General features: G+C 44.7%; 1 long non-coding RNA gene across 1 annotated transcript in view; it reads left to right on the plus strand.

Moving 5' to 3' along the window:
- Positions 1 to 12,286: 12,286 nt before the first annotated feature.
- The window catches only part of LOC147019452 (uncharacterized), an 84,288-nt gene continuing 77,241 nt past the window's right edge, over positions 12,287 to 19,333 (plus strand). The window contains exon 1 of the long non-coding RNA XR_015062011.1: positions 12,287 to 12,490. This is a non-coding gene — a long non-coding RNA (uncharacterized LOC147019452). The remainder of the gene's footprint in view (positions 12,491 to 19,333) is intronic.

Here is a 19,333-nt window from a genome sequence, read left to right on the forward strand (position 1 = left end):
TTGTCGTAACTGACACAAGATCTCAATGTCACGCAATAACCTTGTCAAGCAGATCTCCTCCGGAAATACCAATTGCAACTTTCGGTCTGCCACCACCTGATAATCACACGCATTTGGCAGATCTCTAACCACCTGGTCTTCTTTCACTTTCACCGAACAGCTCAAGCGTTTGGACATCGGTATTGCAGCACTCTGAAGTTCAGAGACCGGATTGCGGCGAGATCATGGTGGGTGGTTACACCTACTATTGTTCTGGTCGTTCTGGTGGTTACCATGCCAAAGGAGTTGCTGCAGCTGTGTCCAATAAGCGGACTCCAATGATAATTGAGGTAACACCGGTCAACGAGCGTATTATGAGACTAAGGATTCGTCACTCCTTGGGTGTCAATACCCTGGTCTCTGTGTATGGTCCGACTGAGGCGCGTGATCTCACCGTGAAGGACGCATTCTTTGCCACGCTCGAGTCTGTGGTTGATCAGTGCCCCAGACGAGATACACTTCTAGTCTTGGGGGATTTCAATGCATCGACTGGAACTGATAGGGATGGTTACGAATTGATAGGGGGAACTGATTTGTCCCTGTGGGTCTGCAACTGTGAACCTGATTAGCACTAATAAATATATATATATATATATATATATATGTATATATATATATATATATATATATATATATATATGTAAACACAGATCGATATCAATCACTCTTCACATGAAATACTCAGGTGCATATGTAATTACAACTGTGTAATTAATATACGCTTTGTTTTGTGGGTTACAACCTTAAGTGAAGCATCTAATTCTGTTCTCGTGCTCCAGTCACATCACAGAATTTTACCATTAACAACAGAAATGATATTTTACCATGAAGAATCGAATAAGGGATTGTTGTGGAGCACCAAAGCATCACTGCTGTACAACAGTCCCTTATTCGATAAATTTCATTTCACTGTAAAAGAGCAGCGATCTGACCATTACTGCCACAAATAACCCTCTGAGACATAAGAGTGCCAGAGGCTTTAGAAGGGACTCCATTGGGCCATCTGTGATGAATGTCGAGATACTGCTGGAAGCCGTAAGAGCCGGACTGGGCAATAGCATGAAACTCCGAGCTTATCCGGTCACCGGGGGGATGCTGGCGGGAAGCCGTGCGATCATTAGGCAGCTTATTGTCGGCCTTTTGTACCGAGCATTCAGCTGGCACCTAGAAACGATTGTGTTCACGGTATTTCCCTGGGGTTACAGATTGCTTATCGGTCACCCATCAAAATGAGCCATGTTAGCTTATGGCTACACACTTGATGATGTCCCAGGGAAAGTTTTCTGCCAGGTTTTAAGAATCTCTTTTTTGTGTTGTACTGTGTTGGTTTTCTTTGTTATTTTTTGTATTAAGCACGACTTTGTAGGTCTGCCCTTCATTCATATGTGCGGATATTTTGAGGATATAAATAAAAACTACGAAAGAAGTAAATATGGCAACATAACAACACAGCATTGTTTTTATTTTTATTTTTTTTAAAGAGTTTTTGTCCGAAGCCATTCACACTGAGTTTCAAACAACTAGTGGGGGCAGATAACAGCAATTTTTGAGAGGAATCGTGCAAATGATGATACAAGCATCAAATTTGGCACATTTGTTCTCCAGGGGACCCTAATCAAATCTGCCTGATTGGCCATTTGAAAATCCAAATTTTTCAAAATTTGGATTTTCAAATGGCCAATCAGGCAGATTTGATCAGAAAGCCCTGCAGAACAGAAATGCCAAATTTGATGCTTGTATCATAATTTGCATGATTTTTCTACTATCTACTACACTAAAACTCATTCAAATGTACATGTATTGCTTATTGAATTTAAATTTCGTTTCAAAGAAAGAGCTGCAAGGACATTTAAGAATGAAAAATCATTGCGTTGCATGAAGTTGGCAAGTTCGTCAAAAGACCAACAAACCATGGAAAGAAAACATTGTGGAGAAGGTCCTGTTGCGGAAATTGTAAATATCGGATTGAGTCAAAATGTTTTTTCTTCTTCAAAACTTTTCGAGCCAAGAAAAGAACTTCTTTTCAAATCGTAACTCCCAATGTGCTTCGCTGCCTGGGAACTACCGAGAAAGAAGTCAAACATCTATGTCGAATACTATTGGTGCAAGGCCATTCCTTGATCATGCAGGGGTGCGTATACACTCCGCCTTGTAATGCTTGCATTTGTCAGAAGTGCAATGCTTAATGCATTTGATGAAAGGTCCGGTTACTGAAGAATTTGTCCACCAAGTCCAAAATAAATTTATTCATTCAAGTAGTAGAGATTTTGCTTGTCAACAGCAATAACATATTCATAAAAAATTCCTTATTGCATTCACTGCAAGATGACGTCACGAAGGTCTATAACTTGTGATGAGTGGAGTTTGACTTGCTCACCACATTTGCCAAGTGTATGTTGGCCAGAGTAAGCAGCCATAAGATTAACAGGCCCTTTGAGAAAGCAACAACTCTTACACAGCCAGCTCTTCCAAACCGCATCTTGCCACTGCCACAAATGGTGGTGTGATGCCTCTGTTGAACAGCTGTTGCAGAATATGCATGTGTGAAGAAGCCATCCAAAAGCCAGGATCAACTGAACAATATGGCAAATTCAACAGCAGGGTACAAGTTTCTTTACACCTGCAGGAAAAAAGTAAATCACTTTGTTCCATCAGATGCACACAGCAAAGCAAGACCATTTATTGCGTGAACAACCATGGAGAACTTCACAAGCTCTGATGATTTCCACCTTCAGCAGTAACTTTCAAATGTTCAGTGTGGATAAAGCAATCATTTTGCACATGATGATGATTTCAATGAAGTGTGATCGCAGTTATTTCAAGGTGAGGTCATAAAATGTTTATATCCAAATTTGTTTTTGCTTTATTTACAGGATCGAAAGCTTATGCAGGTGGTGTTACAGGGACATTGGAACACATCGAACAACTGTGCCTGAAGACAAACGGAACAATTTTCTTGGGTGAAGTGATGTCACTTTCCGGTGCACTCCAGGTGCTGGTGAGGTCACCTCTCCCTCCACAGTCAGCGGACCAATTGAGGAAGAATACACCAGAGAGAGGAAAGGGAGCAAGCTCGACCAGAGAGGTGATAAATAAGAATTATAGGAAACCAACCTGTGTGTGATTTGTGAGAAACAGGCCTTGTGGTTCTGTTTTTCTGTGAAAAATGCCAATAATCCAAGTGAGACAGATGTGAATCTCGGGTGCAAACCATTGGAGAGTGTAGCACTTTGATATATCCCCTAATAACTTGTAGATTGCGAGTGGTTCTGATTTTTCAAGGAATGACTGGATATGCTCCGTATCGTGAATGCATTCCTGAGCCGCACTGAGCTCATCATGGTGGAAAGACTTTCAAAGTGTATATATATATATATATATATATATATATATATATATATATATATATATATATATATATATATACATATATATATATATATATATATATATATATATATATATATATATATATATATTGTTGTGGTTCTGCAAAACCGCATGCCTCTAAGGCAATGGCACCCAACATACAGTGATCCCAAGGCAGTTACTTTGTTAGTCTCTGTACAGTTAGACCTTCCCCTCATGACTTGTGGGTTAACGGGACGAAGTGTGTTGTGTGAGTCTGATACCTAGGTCAAATAACTTTATCTCTGTCTCCTTTTCTGATTTCTAATCCAACCCTTTCCTTTTAGCCATGGTACAAGTCAAGTAAGCACACATGCCATGCAAAATGCAATTGAATAGCAAACACACCACGATGCCTCCCGTGGCTTGGAACCACCATCAGCACCAAACTCCCTCCAATGAAGCACACTACGCACTATCTGCGTGCCAATTTCCAATGCCATCTCACCTTGCTTCACCCCTCGCTCACCAGCACGAAGAGCTTCGGTCACGATTATGTCATGTTTATTTGTATCCATATTAAAGTTCTGTAGTACCAAACATCTGTATATATATATATATATATATATATATATATATATATATATATATATATATATATATATATATATATATATATATATATATATCCAAGTAGTGTGGCTGCCCGCTCTCTGCTGACGCTCCTGCTTCCCACCTTGCTCCTGTTGCGGCAGTGAAAACAAGGCTTCCCACACCACTGGAATCTCATGTCGGAGGCGCATTGCCAGGAATTGTTGCACTCGACTAGTGCAAGTTGGTGAGCTCTCTATTGTCTTACATCTGGGCTGTTCCTCATTCCTTCTCCTATCTCTGCTCCTGCCCAAGCCACACCAGGTTGCATGTATTCCTCAATAAATCCTTGCCTTCTCACTCAAAGTCCAGCATGGTTACTCTCCTACAATTGTGGAATTGTTTCCGTGTCCCTTATCTCGTCTTCATTAACTTTTTCAAACCATATTGCCGGTCATTTCCTCATGTGCTCACCCATGCACATCCACAACAATGTCGTCCCAAGATAATTCTTTCCCGTATTATTAATCTCTCAACCATTATTACTCAATTTTTGTATTATTTCTCCTCTCATCATTGTGAACGTCCATCACCCACCCCCTCACCCCATACCCGATGGCAATTTGTATACCTGCCCCACTTTGTTGTTTAGCTGGTCCATAGACCCTTGTATAGATAAATAAGATCTTCTTCTTCTTCTTTCGGCTGCTCCCGTTAGGGGTCACCACAGCGGATCATCCGTATGATCCGCATTGTGATTTAGCACATGTTTTACGCCGGATGCCCTTCCTGACGCAACCCTGGTCGCCTCTTACGACACAGGGATATGGTACACCTATTTTAACCGGGGTATACACCGGCCCAGTACACTGGTACTCATTTCGCCGACCTGGGAAGGATGATAGGCTGAGTGAACCCCCTGGTGTATTAATTCAGTGGCTCAACAGGGTTTGAACTCAGGACCTTTTGGATCCCAAGCGCTGCCCTAACCACTGCGCCAACACCAGGCTTTGTATAGATAAATAAGATGCGCCTCGGAAAAGGGTCTTGACCTCTTATTTGAGAAGTGGTCTCCCACCATCACTTCTTCTTCTTCAGTCGGTTCTTGAGCCGAACTCAGATGACAGTGATCCTTGATCATCAATGTGAGAGGGAAAATTCATTTCAGCAGCAATGATAAATTCTATGACTTTGCTAAATACAATTTTGGAAATGAACTTGTTCGTCTGCAGTTGAGAGGATCCGTTTTCCAGCCTTCTTGTGAATGGGCATGATGTTAGCTAAGTTTCAAACAGATGGGAGACACCCATATAGGAGAAAGATAGGCAGAAGAGAGCTGACAGAGAAGAAGCAACAGCAATGCAGGGCCTGAGAACATGGGCACAGTTGCCAACTGAGCCCAATTTGAAGAGTCAAGGCGGGATAATACTTTCTGTAACCTCTCAGGTGTTAAAGACTGAGAGTCAAGAAGGTGGTGTATAGGAGGATGTAAGGTGGGGACCACACATGTCTGTTTGGATAGATTTGGATGTAAATACCGAGTTGAGAATTCTTCATTGTATTCAGCCATTTAAGGTGAAGGAGATGATTGATGTGGAAAAATATAACAGTAGGACTTGACTATAAGCACCACCAGAACTTTGAGTAAGGAGACCATTTAAAGAGTTCAATATCGAGATCTGCATGATGATGATGTCTGGCTTCGGAGGAATCACTGTGATCATACCCCACATAATACAACCTTTTGGGAAAGACAGCTCTGATGACTTAGACACATACAGTTGATACTTAGGTGTTGAAGGTAGGTCATTTCAACTACCAGTGGAGATTGCCCGTATGACGCAGGATAGCACAAGATCCTAGGCTGATTCAACAGCCACATGCTTAGCCGTGACAGGCCCAGACTGGATCTGTCCCAGTGTAAACACATCAACATGACCAGATGATTCAGATGAATCCCCCTTGAAAGGAAAACGAGAGAGACCATTGCAGTTTGCATGTTTATCGGTGTGACGGACCTGGATATCATAGCTTTAGGCAGGCACCATCGTTGTATCCATGCCTCCACCATGACTGGGATACATCCTTTTGGTTGTATGATGAATTAGAGTGGTTTATGATCAGTCTGTAGGGTGAAATTGTGGCCCTGCAGGTCATGATCAAACTTACACACTCCCCAGACGAGGCCGAGAGCCTCCTGCCTGATTTGGGCATATTTGGGATATCAGGTCATGTCTTGAACGGACTTCTCGAATAATTTGTGGGCTGGGAAGATAAATGGGCTTCCGGGCGGGTCGCACGGCGAATCCAGCCCTGATCGGGCTTTCGGTTGAGTCGTGCGGCCAATCTAGAATCGAGAAATCTCTGATCGACGGCTTCGCGGTGAATCCAGAGTGGAGAAGTCATCAGTGAGGTGTTGAGGGATTTTGCGATCAGAGCACCAGGGATTAATATGAATACTGTATTTGTAGGAAGACAAATCTGGTGTTGAGAAAACCAAGGAGGCTAATCATGGCTACAAAGCTAGGTGGACAAACATTGAGTGCTTGTATTAAAATGTGTTAGGTGTTCATGTATCTCTATATGACAACAAACATGTTGAAAAGCTATTTACCTTCCTAATTTATCTGAAAGGTAATCCCGCAAAGTAATTCAAATAATATGCACAAAACATCTCATTAATATTCATGACCCTGGTAGTACTGCAGCTAGTGATGTGTTGTGAGTGTCAGGGAGGAATTTACACCTCTATTGTTCTGGCTGACAGTTTTGTGAACTACCCTAGGTTGATTTTGCTTCATCTTGTACTGAAAATAGATTTATCTATGAATGAAGGAAAGAAAAATGGGGAAATTGGCCAATTTGACTTGTACTCCACATTGACTAAAAGGCCCAAAAATACGGTACTTTGAGATGGCACGTTGGCCCTGATACATCACTGATACATCCACTACCACATAGGTCACTGATACATCCATACATATACATGTACATCAGGGGTCACTGATACATAGGTCACTGATGCATCCACTACCACAATCGGCTTTATTTTCTAACTGGTGTTGTTGTGCAGTGTGTTGTTCGAATTCATGAGCGAAAGACCGTTCAGCTTGTAAGAGCTCTGTTTGCTCATGATGGAGACTGCAGCACCAGTGTCGATGTGGAATGTGTTAGCAATATTGCTAACCTCCATGTCTACTGTTATAGTTGAGATTTTGGAGTTCCAAGTAAATAAAGACCCAACATTGGTTGAACATCTTGACCTGGGTCGTCGTGGTCCGTGACGTGTATGGTGCTTGATGCCGCTCAACAGGTGCGTTTCAAATGGCTCACTTTCTGACAATTCAAACACACACTATCCTTATGGGGAAAAGCATGATGGAAATGTCGACCTCCACACGCCCAACATGCTTGAGTGGGCAGCTCATCACCCAACTGGAAGTGTTGTGACTGTGGCCTGCAGTATTCCCTTGTGTGTTGTTTCTGTCTGAAGGTTGTTCTGAGGTGAACCGGATAGCAAGTTGATTCCCATGGAGATTTCCATGGTCTGACCAGTGATGACCCATACTTGTTTGATGGACTGTTCGACAGCAGATGCGGTTTCAACTGCACTGACGAATGTAATGTACTTGAACTTGATGTGAAGTATCACAGAAACCATCTTCTGATCTTGTAAACCCGCAACAAATCTATCCTTGAGCCTGGGTGGATGCTCCTCTGGTGTGAATTTACAGGCGACAGGCAGATGTTTGCCACATTGCCACGACAGACAATTTACAGGCCACAAAATCAGCTACGCACTCTGAGTTCCTCGTCAAATTATTCTATTCATACCTCGCCAGTTGCGGCAATTTTTCCGGATTAGTCCCGTGTATTCTTTCCTCTTCTGGACGACAGATTGGAATGTCAAAATGTCGTCTTTCGGCTTGCCTGGAGCGACCAAATCGCACAAAATCCTATAGTTGTCCGACAACAACGAAGAAAGAAGAATGGCCTTCTTTGTGATTTTATTTTTCACGCCATTTGCGATGAATTAGAACTCCAATTGTTCGGCAAACAGTTCAAAATCATTACCACTGAATACAGGTACTTTACTGTGAATCCTGACTTTATTGCCAGCCATCCTCGTCGCCAAATGTGGTGATCACTGACAATACAAGTAACAAGAGATTAGGCCTGAGGCATAAGCACGCACTGTACTTCTATATTCCAAAATGCACGCTGTCCTGCAGGTGGCACGCAAGCAAACACTTAGCTACTACATACGACACATCATGTAGTCTGCATGTATGTACCTGTACTTCATTTGTGTTGCAGCTCCTCTTGAGCCCTTCGGCCTTGTAACAAAAACAAAAGAACACATGACTACTCCAGTTATCAAATGCATGCTTTTTGTAAAATCTTATCAAGCACAGTAGAGTGTCATATAACAAAGAGCTGTGCTTAGCATGCCGATCGTTCTAAAATGTGATGTATCAGGGTTCCTTTCAAAATGAAGCAGTTTGTAGAAAATCAACAAATATTCTTCATACAAACAACAACACATCGTCTAACTGAACTTGATATCACGTTTAGCCATTTACTACTGATCGTGTGAACGAACGAGTACAAGTGTACAAAAAGATGCACCAGCACTTTAAATGGAATCCAACATTGCACGTCCAAGTCGAGCCTTCACCAAAACGATGTGAATAACCTTGCAAAAACGAAAGGACACCTGGAGATGATTCTGAAAACCACTCAGCTAAAATATGGCACCAAGTTAAAAAGCATGGCGACATTCACGTAATAGAGAGAGAGATCAGATTGTTGATGACTGAATCAAGGTAATGGGTCCATTATTCATGATTATTTGCAACATGTCCTTCAACTCGAGGTGTTATCCTTGCTCTCGCATGGTAGAAAGACTGCCGTATGAATCTTCATGTATTTTGTTCTCAGTATCTGGAAGAAGCAAATTGGGTAGCAGCTCACCATTTGCAAATGAAAGGAACCAGATTTGTTTCCCAGGCTGGGCCATAAACAAGTCTCGTTAATCTAAACTCCTCTGATTATCGAGCAGTCAGAAGGAAACCGGTTCTTTTCAGGCAATAGCATTTGGATTATGTACATTTTCATTTCTGTCAATGATGTAAACGACATCTCGTTTTACCAGCTGCTTGTTGATATGCAGGTTCAGTGCTCTCAAAACGGTATCATGCCAAGGATTGCACTGCTTGGTTTGCCTTTGCCTTCCTAGCGGTGTTCAGGGGAGAAATTTGTAATTTGTTTTGGTACCGCCACCGGTGATAACTTGCTAGCAGATAGGATACGATGATGCAACACTCTACCTGCGAAGCACCGATCGGACAGTTTATAGTTGGGTCAGTAATCAGACAGTTCAAAGGTAAACACACCATCCTTTTGGACACCAGCCAAATTCTAAATCCCCCCTCTAACCTAAAACTGGCGGACAGTTCAAAGGTAACTGCACCATCCTTTTTGGTACCCGAGCCAAATTCTAAATCCCCCCTCGAACCTAAAACTGTCAGACCGTTCAAAGGTAACTGCACCATCCTTTTTGGTACCCGAACCAAATTCTAAAACCCCCCTCTAACCTAAAACTGTTGGACAGTTCAAAGGTAACCGCACCATCCTTTTTGGTACCCGAGCCAAATTCTAAATCCCCCCTCCAATCGAAAACTGTGGGACAGTTCAAAGGTAACCGCACCATCCTTTTTGGTACCCAGGCCAAATTCTAAATCTCTCCTCTAACCTAAAACTGTGGGACAGTTCAAAGATAACTGCACCATCCTTTTTGGTACCCGAACCAAATTCTAAAACCCCCCTCTAACCTAAAACTGTTGGACAGTTCAAAGGTAACCGCACCATCCTTTTTGGTACCCGAGCCAAATTCTAAATCCCTCCTCTAACGTAAAACTGTGGGACAGTTCAAAGGTAACTGCACCATCCTTTTTGGTACCCAGACCAAATTCTAAATCTCTCCTCTAACCTAAAACTGTGGGACAGTTCAAAGGTAACTGCACCATCCTTTTTGGTACCCAGACCAAATTCTAAATCTCTCCTCTAACCTAAAACTGTGGGACAGTTCAAAGGTAACCGCACCATCCTTTTTGGTACCCAGGCCAAATTCTAAATCTCTCCTCTAACCTAAAACTGTGGGACAGTTCAAAGGTAACTGCACCATCCTTTTTGGTACCCGAACCAAATTCTAAAACCCCCCTCTAACCTAAAACTGTTGGACAGTTCAAAGGTAACCGCACCATCCTTTTTGGTACCCGAGCCAAATTCTAAATCCCTCCTCTAACGTAAAACTGTGGGACAGTTCAAAGGTAACTGCACCATCCTTTTTGGTACCCAGACCAAATTCTAAATCCACCCTCTAAACTAAAACTGTCGGACCATTCAAAGGTAACTGCACCATCCTTTTTGGTACCCTAACTAAATTTTAAAACTCCCCTCTGACCTTAAACTGTTGGACAGTTAAAAGGTAACTGCACCATCCTTTTTGGTACCCAAACCAAATTCTAAATCCCCCCTCTAACCTAAAACTGTTGGAGAGTTCAAAGGTAACTGCACCATCCTTTTTGGTACCCTAACCAAATTCTAAATCCCCCCTCGAACTTAAAACTCCATTTGAGGCATCGTTACATCTCCAGAAATGATGAAACCATAGCCTGGTATTGCATTACACAACAAAGGGGTGGAAATTTTAAAATGTTCTGTCATGGACATGCTCGGTGGGATCTGCCATTGTGGTCAGATTTTGTTGACTCGTGAAACAGAAAGATCGAAACAACGATTATGAAAAGTGAATGGATTGATTCGAGGTCGTAACACATGTATGATAGACAAGATGGCCTCTCCTGTAAGTTTTGATAATTGTCTAATTATTATCAGCATCAAAGTTTCCTGCTCCTTGAACGATGGCACTTTCTCATTGAGTTTTGTAAAAATAAAAATAAAATTGCCAAACAATAATTATACATGCCATGAGGTTGTACAAGGCAGTTATAATTGTACACTACGCATTCCCACATGCTGCTCCATTTGTCATCCTGGAATAATATGACACATTTGTCTTGATTTGAGACATGGATTGATATGTAATTACCTCCACTTACTCCTTTTAACCATTTGCGAGTTAAGATGGGAAAGCTGTAACATCACAGCCCACCCGCCCATGTGCCACTTTAATCTCAAGGAGAATAACTACTTAATTGGATGGCTTGTGTAATGGATGGATGGATGGACGTAAATTCCAGTCCTTCCAAAACTAATCTACTTTTCCCAAAATAGGTTTTGTTTTTTTTTCATTCAGGGCAGGATTAAAGGGGGAAAAAAACAAATAACCGCAGATTACTGCCTCGGTTCATATAATATTAATGGCACGTAGATACCTGCAGAAATTTTGTGTAATGTAAAATGTTAACTTCATTGTGATGCAAAAACAGTTAGATATCATGGGAATTTAATATCGTCTTGCTGTGTGCTCCCCAAAGATGTTTTTTTTTTAAATCAAATCAAGTCTCCCCCACCCCAAAGCCTCAACCATCCTCTCCCAATTGTCTGCCCCCCCACCCCACCTTAACTCTGTCCTCCCTGACCTATTTCTTCTGGTTCTTCAAAGCAGGAGGGCATTCTTACATTGTTGCATGCTATTTCTTCATTACCTCGTTAAGACGGTGGAATTTTAAACTCTTTCCCCTCCCCGATCCACCTTAATGGTGTTTTGTGAAGGGAGGGGGGGTTGGGGATCCAGAGTGAGAATGTGCTAAAAATAGCTTGGTCCATGTGCTAAAAATAACTTGGTCCATGTGCTAAAAATAGCTTGGTCCATGTGCTCGACAAGGTTGAATTTACACCTGCATTAGGAAAACATCAGAGATAAGTCATCTGTACTAATAAAAGGGTGTGTGTGTGCGCGCGCGTGCGTGCGTGTGTGTGTGTCTCTGTGTGTGTGTGAGCGTGTGTCTGTGTGTGTGCGCGTGTGCGTGTCTGTGTGTGCGTGTGCGTGCGTGGCGTGCGTGGGTGTGCGTGTGTGTGTGTGTGTGTGTGTGTGTGTATGTGTGTGTGTGTGTGTGTGTGTGTGTGTGTGTGTGTGCGTGCGTGCGTGCATGGTGTGTGTGTGTGTGTGTGTCTGTCCTCCATAACTCCAAAACCATAAAACCGAGCAGCCTGAAACTTTGTATGCATGCTAAGGGAACTCCAAGGAAGTGTAAGAGTGTAAATTATGTGTTTGAGTTAATTAAAACATCCCTTTTGAAGATAATTAACAGCCTTATTTAATTATATCCTTTAACAGGCGATCCTCGGCCACCTCACTGCCTGGGGTCTTAAGGCGTTTCCTTGGTAACCTCGCTGGGGTCTGAAGCCGCCATGTTTTTCAGCCTCGCCTCGCCTCGCCTCGCCTCGCCTCGCCACAGGCCGCAACGATTTCTTAACGATAAAGTTTCTTTCCCATTTTCCTTATATTATCGAATACCTGTTCATCATAGCTACGAATCGCCGGGTATGTTACAATGCTTATTAACACCCGGAGACGTCAGCGTTCGTGGCTTTATTTAGTTTACGAATGTGAATAACCGAGAGAATCTGTTAAACCAAATATTATTACTAAATGTAAGATCCAGATTTGAAAGTATCAGCAGTTCCGACTCTGAAAAAAGTGTTGATTTATCCGATTCGGACATTACATCGGCGTTTCCAGATGCATCGTTTTATCAACGGCAATTGGTAATCGCTTGTCAAGCCGGACGTTCCGTCGGAGCGCTTGCTGGAGTGCTTAAGCCACTTAACAAGCTGTACAGTCCAGTTGGTGTCCTGATCGGGATGAACAGTCGACAGTGACTCCGAGGTAGAGGTAGAAGTAGAGGTACGTACACAGCACACACGGACGTGGTACATGTGGGTAGATGTCGATCTGTACGGACTCCGTGGACATGCCGTGGTGCCCGTTACTGGTGCCGTTGGGGTGAAGTTTCATCCCGGGATCTTTATGGACGTTCTAACAGGTTTTCCTTTGTCCTCGTGTCTGTTTATAAAGTATTTAATTATCTGATTTGTTTGTAAAGTTTATTTGTTTCTCTTTGTGAGTTTCAAAACAAAATATATTTGATAAAACCCGATTTCCGAGCCATTTATCATATTAATGTATTTTTTAAATTACCGAGACAATTTTTTTCCACCAATCACACGCCGCTGTTTATGAAGATTAATGTTTGTGATCATCTCCCTGAAACGTCGATATAAATAACTGTTTTTTGGTGAAAGATACTCAAGGTTTGTGTGTTGTATACAGTACGTACTATAGTTGGTAATCACACTGATACAGTACGTACTGTGGTTGGTAATCACACTGATACAGTACGTACTGTAGTTGGTAATCACACTGATACAGTACGTACTGTAGTTGGTAATCACACTGATACAGTACGTACTGTAGTTGGTAATCACACTGATACAGTGCGTACTGTGGTTGGTAATCACACTGATACAGTGCGTACTGTGGTTGGTAATCACACTGATACAGTACATACTGTGGTTGGTAATCACACTGATACAGTACGTACTGTAGTTGGTAATCACACTGATACGGTACGTACTGTAGTTGGTAATCACACTGATACGGTACGTACTGTAGTTAGTAATCACACTGATACGGTACGTACTGTAGTTGGTAATCACACTGATACGGTACGTACTGTAGTTAGTAATCACACTGATACAGTACGTGCGTGCGTGTTTGTGTGTTTTGTTCACAAAGCATAACATATCCTCTCTCTGCTAACTTCCATACCCCCCACCCCACCTTCTCTGTCTCTCTGTCTCTGACTCTGTCTCTGTCTCTGGACGTATCAGGGCGGTCGTTATGTCTGGACAGTGGTTATCTCCCTATGTGTCTGGAAGTGGTTATGTGGACGGTGGTTACAAACCCGGGTGGGGTTTGTCTCCGGATGTGAGTTTGTCTCTGGACGTGTCCGGGCGGTGTTTATGTCCAGACAGGAGTTCATCTCCGGACCCGTCCAGGCAGTATTTGTTTCCGGACAGCTTGGCTCTGGACGCATCCGGATGGTGTTTATATCTGGACATGAGTTTGTCTCCGATTGTGTATCTCCATATGTGTCTGGACGGAGGTTATGTCCAGGCAGGGTTTGTCTCCAGACATGTCTGGATGGAGTTTTGTCTCTGGATGTGTCCAGATGGGAGTTTGTGTCCGGATGGGAGTTTGTCTCCGGACGTGTCTGGGCGGTGTTTATGTCTGGATCGGAGTTTGTCTCTGGACATGTCTGGGCAGTGTTTTTGTCCAGACAGGAGCTTGTGTTCAGGTGGTGTTTATGTCCAGAAGGAATTTGGCTCCAGACGTGTCCGAGCAGTGTTTGTCTCCGGACAGCTTGGTTCCAGACGCGTCCTGGTGGTGTTTGTCTCTGGACTGTGTTTATTTCTGGACATGTTCAGGCGTTGTTTGTCTCTGGGTGGTATTTATAGCATGAGCGGTAGAAAATGGATTTCAGACATTATTTTGTTTCAATCTTCATTGTTATTCGATGCAGAATAATTTTGATGAGATGGTATGAATCATAATTAACGCTCCACCGCACGTCTGCCTTTCCTTCCTCTCACCTCACACTGCCTTACCAACCCCCCCCCTTCCTCACTCTCCCACACCCCTCCCTATCTCCCTCCTTCCCTCTCTATCTCCCCCCTCATCCCAGTGTTCCCGTCAGCAAAGTGACAGGTGGTATTTGCTAGTATGTAATATGTGCACCAAGGGGGCAGCGAATGGTCATCATGGAGCAGTATATTGTAAGAACTTGTCGTGTAAGACCTTCTGTACAAGTGAAGTTCACCGTATGTCTAAGGAACGACTCCAACATGGGCTGTTTGGCCAAGGACTACAGGCCAGGACAGTATAGTAATCTTTAGAGGGCCCTGGAGAGGGACAGAATGCTTTTGCAGGGGTTCAGCCAATTAAGGGAGAGGATTGCCAATTATGGGACCAGCTGCTTGTTGGAAGGTGGGCCCATAGGTCATAATATAAAAGCTGATTCGATGCATGTGTGGAGAAAATAGATATCAGGGGCTTCTTATAGATCGAGAGACTCGCAGATACCAGCTCTCACTGAGGAGAATCTCGACATTGTGCCCAGACACCCTCTCAAGGTATTATCATCACGGCGTTGGTCTAAGTCAGCACTTCGTAACACCATTATTATATATATATATATATATATATATATATATATATATATATGTATATGTATATGTATATGTATATATATATATGTGTATATATATATATATATATATATATATATATATATATATATATATATATATATATATATATATGTATATGTATATGTATATGTATATGTATATTGTGGTTTCCGCCGCGTGCGGACGACCGTTCTAGCCAAATCGCGGTCGCACATCCACCGAAGGCCACAATCCAGCCGTGACTTTCCGGACCAACCCCAAAATCCAGTCACGGATGCCTTAACGCATCATAAACTAGCCAGTTCTGTCCACGTGCTACAGGGTCGATCGCCGAATTATCGATGTACCTAATTATTCGCGCGGACAGAAATACTGGGAGTTTATACCTCGACGGGACCTGCACGAAAACGAGCCGCTGAAGCGGCTCGTTCCGTATGCTAAACCGAGCGGTTATAAATTGCCAAATCCCGTCGGACCAAATGATCACTTTTATCGGCCTTAATCGCCAGTTAATATCCCGAGCGCACCATGGCAGAAAGTGATGCAACGAGCAGGTTGACATTCAAACAATGGGGCATTTATTTGCATTTCGGCACGTAAGCAATCAATGGGGGGGGGGGGATGGGGACAGGACACGAGCAAAAGCCTACAGCCGAGTATAAGAAATGCAAGTATATACAGACACTTATACAATTCACTACTTATTGGACCGGTGCCACGAACACACACACACACAAATGATCAGACCAGCTGGTCTTTATTAGGACCTATCTCAGACCTGCCCGCCTCATGCGGTCTTCGAGGACCAGGTCCCTGGGGCCTACTGGACCCCCAGCACGATCCGGATGGTCCAAGCGAGCGAAGGCTGGCGGGAGAAGACCCTCCGTGTGCACTTTCCAGAACAACAGGAGGACCAGCCGCGAAGGACGACAGGAGGTCCACGCCCGGAGAACCAACAAGAAGCTTGAAGCTCGAAGCTCAAAAGCTCGAAGAAGCTCGTGTAAGCTAAGCTGGTAAAAAAGAGCTCTGTTTCTGTCCTTCTCTTTCCTTTTTATTTCTGAAGGGCGTGCCTCGCTTCCCGCGTGACTCATCCGCTGTCGGTGGGGGCTGACTCATTCCATTCCCCCCGCTGGCTGTTTTTATGCCCATATTCGGTAGGAATTCAGCTCGCGGATGCAGTCTGAACACGCCCGCATTCCATCCCCCCCCCCCCCCCACCGCTAGCGCGTGGAGGATTGGAGGATGCCGGGAGCAGAGGGTTTGGTGGGTGGGGGCTTCACCTTTCACCTACTGAGTCCGCACAGAATTGCGGGAGCGGAGGGTTTGGTGGGTGGGGGCTTCACCTTTCACCTACTGAGCGCACGGGACGCTCGCTGTTCCGGCAGCATGTGCGCCACCAACGGGCATTTTGCGGCTGTCGCTGAAGATGGGGTTTTCCTAATACAAATTGCAGCGCCTTTATTTACCCATTAAACAAGGGAAAAGGACTATCAACAAAACACGTACTTACCGAGATAACTAATCTTTAGGAACCTGAATGTCTGTGTGCTCATGGCTTCCAGATCCGCAACACTACCCCCTCCTTTTTACAGACTCGTGCCGAGTCGTCAAATTTCCGTGTGACCAGTATGTGTAAGTTTTCCTCTAGTACATTTTACCTACGGATCCCTGAGTGCGACATTTTGTGTATCCGTGTCCCAAAAATAAATAACCTACTGCGCTGCGTAACTGACGAAACAAACTCGCACAGACTCATTCGCACAACTTATCTACATTGCCGGCGCTACGACAAACATGCAGGCGCAGCAAAACTCGTTTACAATTTTTACCTTAACCTTATAATTTTACACTAAACCATGGCCCAGGACCGATGGACTCTGTGGGGATAAAGGGCATGGCAAATGTTAATCAGTATATGTGAGGGTGAGCGCACCGCAGCTGAAGGTCGGATGTCTTTGGGGCCTGTTCAAAAGGCCCCGTTGTCTGTCACTGAACCTTCTTCTTTGTCTTCAGCTGCTGGAGGCAACTCACCTTAACCCGGCATGCCATATGCCATCCCACAGGCCATTTGAAGAGGTAGCCAGGCTGGCCAAATGCAGTCTCTGGCTCCCGATGCAGGAACAAGAAGGTAGCCAGCTGCCCAATGCAGTCCCAGGCTTCCCCCTTGACATGAATAAGATGGATGATGCAAGCAAACACAAAACGGTGCACGGGCTGCACCAATGCAGTCCCCGTGTGCGGCTGCCTGCAGGGCAGTCTTTGCAACTTGTGTGACGATCCTGGCGCATATGGCAATGGATGGACACAGGGGCAAACGCAAACAAGGGTAGCAGGCATGGGGTCAAGGTAGAGGCAGGCAGACAAGTCATGGCAAGGCCGGAACAGACCGCTGTAGCACAAACAGGCCGGCATATGAAGCTGGCCGGCCTCTTGTCTCATTCCATGAGGTTTGTGGCTCGGGAGTGCGGTAGTGCCGGCCACTCTGAAGGCACTGTCTCCCCCCAACCTATTGCTTTTGCCTGTCTCTGTCCATCCCCCTTTTTTATTTTTATTTTTATTTTTTTTTTAAACCAGTTCTTTTGTTTCGGCTTGTCGAATTGCTACGGCGAACGTAGAAATGAAAAAAGTTATAATTCCATGGCGACCCCTACGGCCTGTAAAATGTAGCCAAATGGCGTAGGGCTACCCTGAGGCCACTGCAGAAACTCTGCCGCCGCACGTTTCTGACAATTCAGAGGGCATACGGCCGCCGTATCTTCGCCGTAGAGCAAATGTGACTTAGGCCTAACTAACATTACTCTGACCCCAGGGTCCCTTAGGTGGGAATCACTCCTTCCCCAATCACTCATCGCACCATGCATACCACATTCACTCCATTCACACAGGCCCACTGGCCCTCTCACTCAACGTGTTTCCATTGAATTCTCATCTCTCACATCGCTGAACACTGCCATTCTTCTTACAAAATCCCCTAGCTACCTCGTGCTCTCTCTTCGTCCCTTACTCTATAGCACCTTCCATTTAATCTACGTAGCTAAGCTACGTCCCCTCTACACATTCAAAGTCTGTCAATGTCATCAAAATCCCTTTTTCATATTAAATCTAACCGAACATCCCCTCTAACTAACCATTCCATGGGCCCCATGAGGACTTGTCCCTGCCCCATGAAGCCGGTCTATCTAAACTAACCCTTCCTGCTAACTAATGTTTCCTGTGCCCTAAGCAGGGGGGTCTCCCACCCCCTGCCCAGGAATCCTGTTTACCCGAAGTGGCGAGGCTTGCTTTTCTCTTATTTTTTATGTGCACCAGCGCGGCAACTCACAACCTGCGCTCTTTTCCCATGACGTCATGGCAGCTGTTCGAGCTTCGCGCTCCTCGTCCTTTCCTCTTGGACGGTAACATCCGGCAGAGATTTCCCTTCTGCCGGATTCCAACCATGCGTGCAGTCACTGCGCATCACAAGCAAGCCTCGCGTTTTGAGGGGTTCCCCACGTGAGCACATGTGCTCTGCTCGTCCGTAACTCGCGCCGCGGAATCCCCGATGACGTCACTCGCACCCCGAACCTGCGCGATTTCTTGAGCAAGCCGGGGCATGTGTAACGCATCGGGGAAACTGCTTCGCGAGCTCTGCGAACAGAACGCGCGGCGCAGGCCACACGGAGATTTACACACACGCTCGCCTGGAGAACCCGTCCGATCCAAATTCACAATTTCCAGCCTAACTTCTGTCCGTCCGCGGGGTCGGCTTGTATCCACCGCAGGCGTTTCCTGACCAGATTTCACTTGCGTAGGCGCGCACGTGGCGGCCTCGTGCAAAGCATGGCACGGACCTCGTGCGCGCTGCCGTGCAAATCCGGCACGGTCACCAAAACAGCTACGGCCGCCACACGGCCCTTGTCCCTCGTCTGGCGCTGTCTCCGTCACCATTCAACGCACGCACTCCCGCGTGCCACGACGCTTACACACATTGCCATGACACTTTCACTCGGACATGCGGTTGCATTTTCCCGCATACCAACCACCATTTCCCTCTCATACCGCTCTCTCTCACACACGTGGTTCCTCTCGCACATGCCCTTTCACTCACGCGTGCTATTTTGCTCACGCTATGCATACGTTTCAGTGCACATTTCGA

Source organism: Eptatretus burgeri, chromosome 9 (genome assembly GCF_056783735.1).
Source record: "Eptatretus burgeri isolate ZD-2024b chromosome 9, Ebu_testis_v1, whole genome shotgun sequence".
Classification (NCBI taxonomy): domain Eukaryota; kingdom Metazoa; phylum Chordata; class Myxini; order Myxiniformes; family Myxinidae; genus Eptatretus; species Eptatretus burgeri.